Here is a 9,148-nt window from a genome sequence, read left to right on the forward strand (position 1 = left end):
GTGCCAGAAATGCAGGATTTCTGTTGTTACATGCAAGCTTGGCAAAAGCAAAGCCAAAATCTGATCACTTAACTTCTTTTTCTCCATATTATTAATTTTTCCCTGAGCTTCATTCAAACTGCCAATTCAAAACTCATATAATGACTTAGTGTATGGAAATTCCAATAAAATTAGTATGTCAGTTAAGAAGAAAACAATGTGAAATAAAAGAAAGTGAATGTGAAAAAAATAATGTGAAATAAAATAGACATTTGAGTTAGATGGCCTAAATTTTTCTATTAGTGAAAAAAATCACTAGATCTACTGTACAAGAACAAAAATTGTCAGAAAAATATCTCAGAAATACTTTTTCACACACACACACACACACACACACACACACACCCACACCCACCTGTGTGTACAATTCTCACCACTATACCCCCTACTGCTTTTTCTTCCTGCTTTCTCCCCTATAATTTTTTTAAGAGCTGGTATTTGTAATTTTCATTTTATTCTCCCAGAATAAAGTTTCCAAGAAGTTCTCTAATGTTCTTTTTGGCTTTTGAGGATTAAAACAAAACCAAACTAAACCAAACAAAAAAAAAAATTAAGAACAAATCCCCAGGCTTTTCCCACATTTTAGTAAGTTTTATATTCCTGCATTCTGACACAGACAGAATCTACAGGACAGTTCAAACAAGTGGGTTGCTATCCTCTGTCTGTTTCTATGGAAATGAGAGTCAGACCACTTAAAACAAAGCACATACTTTACAGTAATCACTGTATAGTGATTATTTAAAATAACAGAGTGCGTTTTTCCCAATCCAGCCTCTATTTCTATGGATACAAGCTGAAAATAGTTGTAGAGAAACTGGTTCCACAGTTTTTTCTAATTCTAAATGTGTTTTGGATGCTGTAAATTCTTACAAAGTACTATGGATAATAAGACCTAACCAGATCTTCAAGTGTACTGTAATTTGAACTTGAGAGGACCAATTCAGTCAGCCAGAATTAGGAAACACTCTCATGTGTGTAAATAGAAATTTGAATGAATACTGAGTGCAGTACTCCACACATCAGGTTTAGAAGGAGAGAAAATATTTGCTGTTTTCTGCTGTTTTTTGACTCACTTCAGAGACAGCAAACTCAGCTAAACAAGTTTTGAGTTTTGTGCTCATGAGCTGCTCCTTGGCCAAACTAGTCATAACACCACAGAGACCCTGACCTCTTCACAAGACAGAAGATGTGACCCATGTGAAGTTTGTAAAGGCAATCTCCTCACGTTTCATTTGGAATGAAACTTCACTCCATTTCCTCACCAGGCGCAGCAGAAAGTCTCCACTCCTCACCCTCCTGAACGCTGCCAGTCTTGCTGGCACTTCTCCTGTACACAGATTATTTTTTCTAGCAGTGCACCTGGCACTTGTATAGACATGAAGTAAGAGGCATGTCCCATCTTACAGAGCTTACTGCTGGAAACAAGAGAAAACATGACCTAAGGTGGAGGCAGAACAAATGCACCAAGGTAAAGGTCCTGGCTTTGTTGTTCTTGCCTTCTTAAAGCACCCAAATCATCCCTGGTCACTTCCTGACGTGATACTTCAAAGACACACTGTGAAAGACTATGTGTCTTGCCTCTCAGTTTAGGAAGGACATTAGGACAGAGTCACTCAGTGGACCATGGTCTTGGAAATCAACTTCTTTGTGAAAGTGCTTTATTATGGTTTTATAAGCCTGCCTTTGATTGGTTGTTACTGTTCCCCTTTAACAAGTATTTAAGCTAATATTTTCCAAAATGACTAATGATTATGTACTTGAAATTCAAGACTGAAACTTTTTAAAGCCACAGAATCAATGTGAAAACACTGAAAAAACTGTGGCTTTTCAAAGAGCCTTGAAAAAAATCAGGCTTCAGGGTCTCTCAAGTTAGCTATGTAAAGGCATGGAAAACTGGTAGTGTTGCAGAAAAGAGTAGCCCATATCAATATCTAATCAATGAGAGCTGATAGTTTTGAGATCCAGACCTCAGGCTAATTCGACCTGAGCACTGTGAAATCAAAAGCAAATAACAAAATTTGAAAATAATTATTGCAGTGTTTGTAAGTGCCTGCTTTTCCCGTCAGAACTACAAGGGCTCCCTGGTAAATTGTGTGACTCAGTGACTATGTCAAACTAACTCAGACTGGATGACAGATTATTCCACGTGTAGAAGGTGGGAAGGATTTCAGTACACAGAAGATACCCCGAGTATTGCAGTAGATACTCAGAGATGCTTCCAGCATGTGCCTCCTCTAGCTCTTCACAGCCTTTGACCTCCCCACTCTTCTGTCCTTTTTCCTTCTTTGCTGATCTTTCCACCCATCTTCAGCACCTGGGCATGCAGCCCAGTTCCAGACTTGCACCATGCTCTGACACAAACCCCTGATGCTCATAGTGCCTTGTTGGCAGATCCTTCCATATCGACAGGCTCTAGTATTAGAGATTCCTTGTGGGAGGAAGATAAATTGCCGTTAGTCAGGCCTAAAATGCACTCCTTGCACTCCAGCTGAAGTAACTATGGGATTGGAATAGGAGGGAGAAGAGGGGGAGAGGTGATTTTGTTTTACAGCATCTAGAGTAAAAAAAAACTGTGATTTTACTTCAGCCTTGCCAGCCCACTCATCTTCTGAGTCCATACACTGACCTTGCACGTCACCTGGACTCCTCAATGCCAAACTTCTGGAGTTCAAGTACTGCAATGACTCTGTCTCCAAGTGTATGACCTAGCACTGGGCTGATCAGAGCAAGGATCATGGGACACAGGGCACTGGGCACAGGGCATTGGGACATGTGATGACAAAGAAGTGATAGTGTTGGGAATATTCCCTTCTCAGGAGGCTGTGCTGAGGAGGTGGTCCTGATATCCCATCTCTTGGCAGCATCTACCCTCTCTCCTTCTGTGATCCCATTCCTCAGGGTGTCAAAGGCTGGAAAGCAGAAAGATTTGACAAAGAGCTCTGTATCACACTTGAAATTTTGGGAAAAACTGAAGGAAACTTTTCTGTGGAATAATTGTGTAAACTAAGAGTAAACATTGAGAACTAGAGTTTTAGAGATGGGATTTTGGATTAAATCCATTCCGTTTGAATGCTTTCTACGGTTAATTTATACATAAAATGAAAAAAATTATTTTAAGAATGAATGCATTTCTTACTAGTGTAGGGTAGGGAATCTCAACTCACAGATGGCCCTGAAGTGAAACAACCACAGGGGTTACTTTAACTGGGGCTGCAGTACCCAAACACCAGTGGGTTTAAAGGACAGGTTTGGGATGGGATTAGCACTGGCTGTATAGCTGGACTCGTGCACAGGTCTGTCAGCAGTCCTACTCAGAGGTAGTCCCTCATCTGCAGGGAGAGGTTGTAGGCCTGGAGATCAGGGTGAGTTTGGGAAGGGTCATGAGGACATGGTTAGGGAGTGATGTAAATGCATATCAAGAGATTTAATCCTGAGGGGTGGCAAGTATTAGCTACAGAACAGCAAGTATCTATGGCTGAAGGCCGTAGAGAGGGACTGGCTGAGAAGGACAGCAGTGTTTAAGGCTGAAATCAGAAGAGAAACCTTAGTGAAGCTTTGCACTACAAATAGCCTCATCTACCAAATCAGATTTTTGTCTTCAGGACTGCATGAGTGAGGATCCCACAGCAAAGAAAAAGGTTCAGGTTTGGGAGGCAAAGGCAAATAAGCAGGACTGCAGGGCTGGGGCTTGGCTATTTACATACTGTTCAGGGCAGTAGAGGTTTCAGAGGTCGTAACTGAGGCAGGAAAGGATCACTTGGCTCCATTAGTCTTGTGTCTAGAACTGTTCCCTGAACAACGCAGAGAGCTGAGGCTCATGCAAGGGACCAGAAATTGTTTTTCAGGCTTGAAAATGCCAGAGGGGCAGTGTGTAACTTGGATATGATGATCTGTTCATCTGGCAAGAACCACAGAAGAATATTTTGATTTACTGAAAACCGGGCAGCTCAGAAGCTGCTCCTTGACTCATTCGCTGCTCCCGTCTGTTGCACATATAAGCACAACAGAGCAGATGAATTTTGTCTGAGCCTGAGGTCTTCGACTGGCCCTCCATAAATGCTGCTTGCCAAAAAACAGACTTAGGGGAGGAAAGCTGTCAGATATAATAGAGAAAGGAAAGGACACGGGCTTCAAAGTGCACTCCAGCAGAACATGGAAGTGACCTGGCTGGAAGTGAAAGCAGCAGTCTGCTTCCCCAGCCTCTTGGAAGCCTCTAACAGCTACACAGGCAGTGAGGGGAGAGAATAAATGAACTTGAAATGAAATGAAATTAAAATAATTTTCAGTACCATTCTGCAGTACTTTTTAAAATACTAGAACTATGAAATATGGTGTGATGGTTTAGCTACCAGGCTTGTAAGTCTAGTAACTAGGATTTTTACCTTGAGGATCTCAGTATGGGTACTTTGAGCCTTTTCAAAGCTGTGTTAAATCATTATTTTTTTTCTAGCTCTAGCCTTCCTTTTCATCCCCTCAATGACAAAGCAACTCCCTCTTGAGAATGTTATTTACCTTCCATATTATGTACCTATCAATTTCTGGAATTGCACATGTATTTGGACACCTCCATAAATTTAAGTTTCAAGAAAACTGTAAGGCTGAAACAAAGGATTCCCATCATCCAGAAGAAGCACCAAATGTTTTACGGAAGAACTGGAAAATCTGTACCCTTGCATAGAATTTGCTATACTGAGATGAATTTCAAATGGAACTGCCATCTAAACAAGCAGAAAAATAGTTGGACTGTAGTGAGCTAAATTTAAGTATTCCTAGAAATAGGAATTATTAGCAGAGCTTGGAGCATGATGTCACTAGCAGCAGTAAGATGCTTTTAGCTTTGTTCTCATAAATTACTTGAAAAATCCCTTGTACCTAGTGTCTAGCAATTCATACTTTCTCATTTCCTTTTTTCCCCCCAGTCTTATGTACTCCCTTTATTTTACCCTTTTCTGTTCTTCTGACTTCAGCTTCTTTTATTTTGTTCTATCCTCTGTTCTTAAATCATCGCAGCAACTTCTGTCAATGTGAAAGCATTTGTTCATCCTAGGTCTCAGAGTGGCTGTGAACGTTGCCCTCTTCTGGATCACTATTTTTTACTGTATTTTGCTAAAAAAAACAAAACAAAACAAAAATCAGTTTGAAAAGGCCCAGGAATATACTAATGTTACCTTTATTACTTGCACATATGAAAAAAAGTCTGGTTTGGATTTGGTTAGATCTTTATTTTAATTTTCATCTTACCGAAATAATCTCCTCTATCTTCCACTACTGTTTCAATTGCTGTCATTCCACATGAAACAGTATATTGGAACAAGGCTTTTTTTCATTCCTCCTTATCACTGTGCTTGTCCTGGAATAACTCTTGCTGAAAGCAAAGGAACAGTGTAGCTGTTAATTAATCTAAGCCTGCCCCCTGGCAGTGGGAAGCCATTCCCCCTTCTCTGTCACTCCTTCCCTTATAAATAATCCCTCTCTATCTTTCCCGTGGGCCCCTTCAGGTACTGGAAAGCCACAGTTAGGTCACGCCGAAGCCTTTCCCTTTCCTGGAAAGAGAGGAGTATCTGAGCAAATTCTCTCCCCTACCAGATTCCCTTCACTCCGTGCTTTGCCCTTCCACTCCGACGTGTTGGTTCAGGATCGCAGGGGGCTGCAGTACGGGGAAACTGGGATGACAGAAACCTGCTTGGCCTTGCAAGCAGCCATGGATGAGAGACTGCTGCACTGGGATACTGGGAAGGAATTCTCGGCTGTGAGGGTGGGGAGGCCCTGGCACAGGCTGCCCAGAGAAGCTGTGGCTGCCCCCGGGTCCCTGGAAGAGTCCAAGGCCAGACTGGACGGGGCGTGAAGCAAAATGGCCTAGTGGAAGATGTCCCTGCCATGGCAGGGGGTGGGAATGGTTACGGTCCCTTCCAAACCATTCCATGATAACTATTTTTAACTCTTTTTGCCCACCTCGGCACTGATCGCTGGGAAGTCCTCCCCGCTAGGCCGAGCCGGGTCCTCCACGGCACCGGGCTGCTCCCGCTCAGCCCGCCCCTTCCTGCGGCAGCGGCGGCGGTTCCGGGGCGTGCCTGGGCCGGGTTCGGATCGGGCATGGCCGGGAAGCGGAGCGGAGCGGGGGACCTGCGGCCAAGCGCGCCTGTGGCCCGCGGGACGAGGAGTTCAATGGTGCCCGCTTCAAGGCGCTGCTGCGGGACCCCGCGGCCGCCGCCAAGGGTGAGGGGCTCTGCAGGACGGGAAAGGCGCGCGCTGAGGCGGTCGGTCCGGGCTGAGGCGGCCGGTCCGGGCTGAGGCTGCTGCCCGGGCTGAAGCTGCCGTGCCGGGCTGATACGGCTGCCCCGGGCTGAGGGAGCCGGTCCGGCCCGAGGCGGCCGGCCCGGGGGACGTCGCGGGTGTGGCACGGATGCTGCAGCTGGTGAGGACGTGGACGCGGCCCGGCCCCTCAGGGCCCCGCCCGCGGACGGCCCAGAGCGGGCTCCACACGTGGCGCCCTGTAGAGCAGGAATTGTGGATGGAATCCTACAGAAGTAATATGGAACCTGTCCTCCTAAAACCTGCCCAGCTTCCAACTGCTTCTAGCACATGGTCTTTCTTAGCAACAGATGGTTCCCCTGCACTTGACAGCCGGTGCACTTACTTTTCTCCCCACCTTTGCTGACAGATCCTTCTGAAGCTGGTGACAAAGCCCTATCCCTACACAGACAAAGCAGCAGACGTGGTTCAGGAAGCCAGCATGCTCCAGGTTGCTATGTTTAAACAGGACTCTGATAACATCAGCATCCCTGTCTCTCACATTGATGGTATGTGGTAACCCCTCAACAACAGAATTCCATGACTTGGGGCTACATTTTCTAGCCCTAATCAGCAGACTGGGGATGGATAACTATAGAAATCCTGTTATGTAAGGACCTCCAGGATTCAGCCCTCCACGTGTACTTGCTATAGGAAGCTGGAATTGCCAAGTTACCACTTTACCCCCAGATGTAATTTTTGATGTGGTTGTGCCACTTTAACAGTATTTGAAATCTCTTCATGCTCTTGCAGCAGCATTTTCAAACTAAAATGGAAATTTAGTCCTTCTGCTTGGGGCTGTTCATAGAATCCTGGAATCCCAGAATGGTTTGGATGGGAAGGCACCTTTTAAAGCTCATCCAGTTCCAACCCCTGCCATGGGCAGGCACACTCTTCAGTAGCCCAGGATACTCCAAGCCCTGTCCAGCCTGATTTTGGACACTTCCAGGGATCCTGGGGCAGCCACAGCTTCTCTGGGCAACCTGTGCTGGACAGCAGCACTGAAAGGCACAGTGAAGTACAGCTGTGGTTTTTGTGTTGCACTTAACATTGTATCGCCTGACAAATGTGGCTTTTTTTTTTTTTTTTGGAACTAAAAAGATGCCTTGTGTTCCTGGAATGTTGCATTGTACCTCTGTTGTTTTTCCAGTTAGTCTGGATCCTCTGCTTACATTTTTCCTTCACTTATTAGATGTCCTGGACATGGTGATGTTCTGATCGAGGGCAGTGATGGCTTCGATGAAGAAATTGGGTTCTCCTTAAATGAAGACATGATTATCCAAACATTTCCTTTCAGTGCTGTTGTCCCTGCTGCATTAGACGCCAGGAATATACTGTTGCTTCAGTCTGAACATGGAACAGGTACAGATTTTTTTTGGTTTTATGTGACATTTCTACCGGAGGCGTGAAAGTGCCATAATTTTTATCCATTTTTAATAATTTCTTACCATTTATCATTTTTTGCCTTGAGAAATTTTATTATCTTCCCTGCAAGCAGAAGGAGGTGCATGGTGTTTCGTGCTCAAGAGGGGCATTGAGGTTCTGCAGGTGCTTCTGCCCTTTTTCCCTGACCCTGAAGAGAAGAGTCACTGTCCCTGCATGGATAGTCTTGATCTGGAAGTAGTTGGCTTCAGTAACACAGTGTTTTAAGGACAGAGTGTGGAGATCAGGAGAGGAAAGTGGTTTCCATGTCGGTAGGCAGCTCTTCCCGAGATCAGGGAGAGAGGACTGCATTGTTAAATAGGAAATGGATGCATTTTCCAAAGAAAACTCGAGAAATGAAGCTCTGGTGGCAAGTACTGGAAAGTTCTACCACCTCCTTGAGGAAAGCGTTAAAATCACTCCATCAGGTGGGCTTGGAGCAGGATTTGCCAACCCCACAGCACCTCACTAAGTCCTCTGTGTGTATTTGGCAGTCAAGTAGCACCTGGGGTGTACTGAAAGTCCCAGTTCTGAAAGGAAATTCTATTTAACTTGTACACATTAACTGGGGTGTGTGCCCCACAGTACAAATCAGTTCTTCTCTGAGGTGGTGCCTCCTGTTAAAATATAGGAATGTTTAGCACAACACAGTGAAGGTGGATCATTTGCTTCAGCAAGAACTAATGTGTAGAGGATTTTTCAGGTACCTCAGTGGTCAGGAGCACTTGTCTAGGTCACTGCAAACACTTTTTGATCTTATTCAATACTATTCTGTGTGATGCTCTGTGGGCTGCTGCCAAGATTGAAGAGTGATGGATTTACTTTGCATGGGTTACCTTACTCATGGGTGTGAGTGCAAATAAACTCAAGATTTTAATCCAGCTCTTGAATCTCCCCGAGAGGCCTTTCCAGAGAGTAAAATTCACTAGCCTGTATAACTCCAAATGTCACAGTATAAATTAAAATCTGTCAATATTTATTTGGCAACCTGAGACTTCTCTTAGAATCAGGTTTCTACATAAGGAAGTGGCTCCTCCCCCGAGAAGAGGTTGTAATCTAAGTAGTTCTTAGTTAACTCCTATTCCTGTTGAATAATTGCCCTTCCACTCCCATTGTCCTCTTTTCTTGACTTCCAAGATGCCTTTATTTCCATAGGTTGGTAAAACTGTGGGTCCTCAACTCATTGACCTCTACGTGGACATTCTGAGCATCTTGTTGTGCCGGGGCAATCCAATAAAGCTGGATGAGCAACAGAAGCAGGAAGAGCATCAGGCTGAGTCAGATCTCTTTATGGATGAGGAGTCTCTGATGACAAAAGTGTCTTCAAATGACAAGGTACCAAATCCCTTCATACAGAGGCACTAGTTAGTAAACTTTGATTTGATGGATTCTCTAG

At 44.5% G+C, this 9,148-nt stretch overlaps 1 protein-coding gene across 2 annotated transcripts in view; it reads right to left on the bottom strand.

Moving 5' to 3' along the window:
* Nucleotides 1-6,068, bottom strand: part of EVA1C (eva-1 homolog C) — a 41,201-nt gene extending 35,133 nt beyond the window's left edge. The window contains exons 1-3 of one of the 2 annotated variants that reach the window (XM_041407689.1): nt 5,992-6,068; nt 5,281-5,404; nt 4,983-5,145 (exon numbers count right to left, since the gene is read on the bottom strand). The gene's annotated coding sequence lies outside the window, so the exon portion shown is untranslated. The remainder of the gene's footprint in view (nt 1-4,982; nt 5,146-5,280; nt 5,405-5,991) is intronic. The other variant, XM_041407690.1, reaches the window with a different exon arrangement.
* Nucleotides 6,069-9,148: the final 3,080 nt, after the last annotated feature.

The sequence above is a fragment of the Onychostruthus taczanowskii genome, unplaced genomic scaffold (genome assembly GCF_017590055.1).
Source record: "Onychostruthus taczanowskii isolate IOZ18803 unplaced genomic scaffold, ASM1759005v1 scaffold278, whole genome shotgun sequence".
Classification (NCBI taxonomy): Eukaryota; Metazoa; Chordata; class Aves; order Passeriformes; family Passeridae; genus Onychostruthus; species Onychostruthus taczanowskii.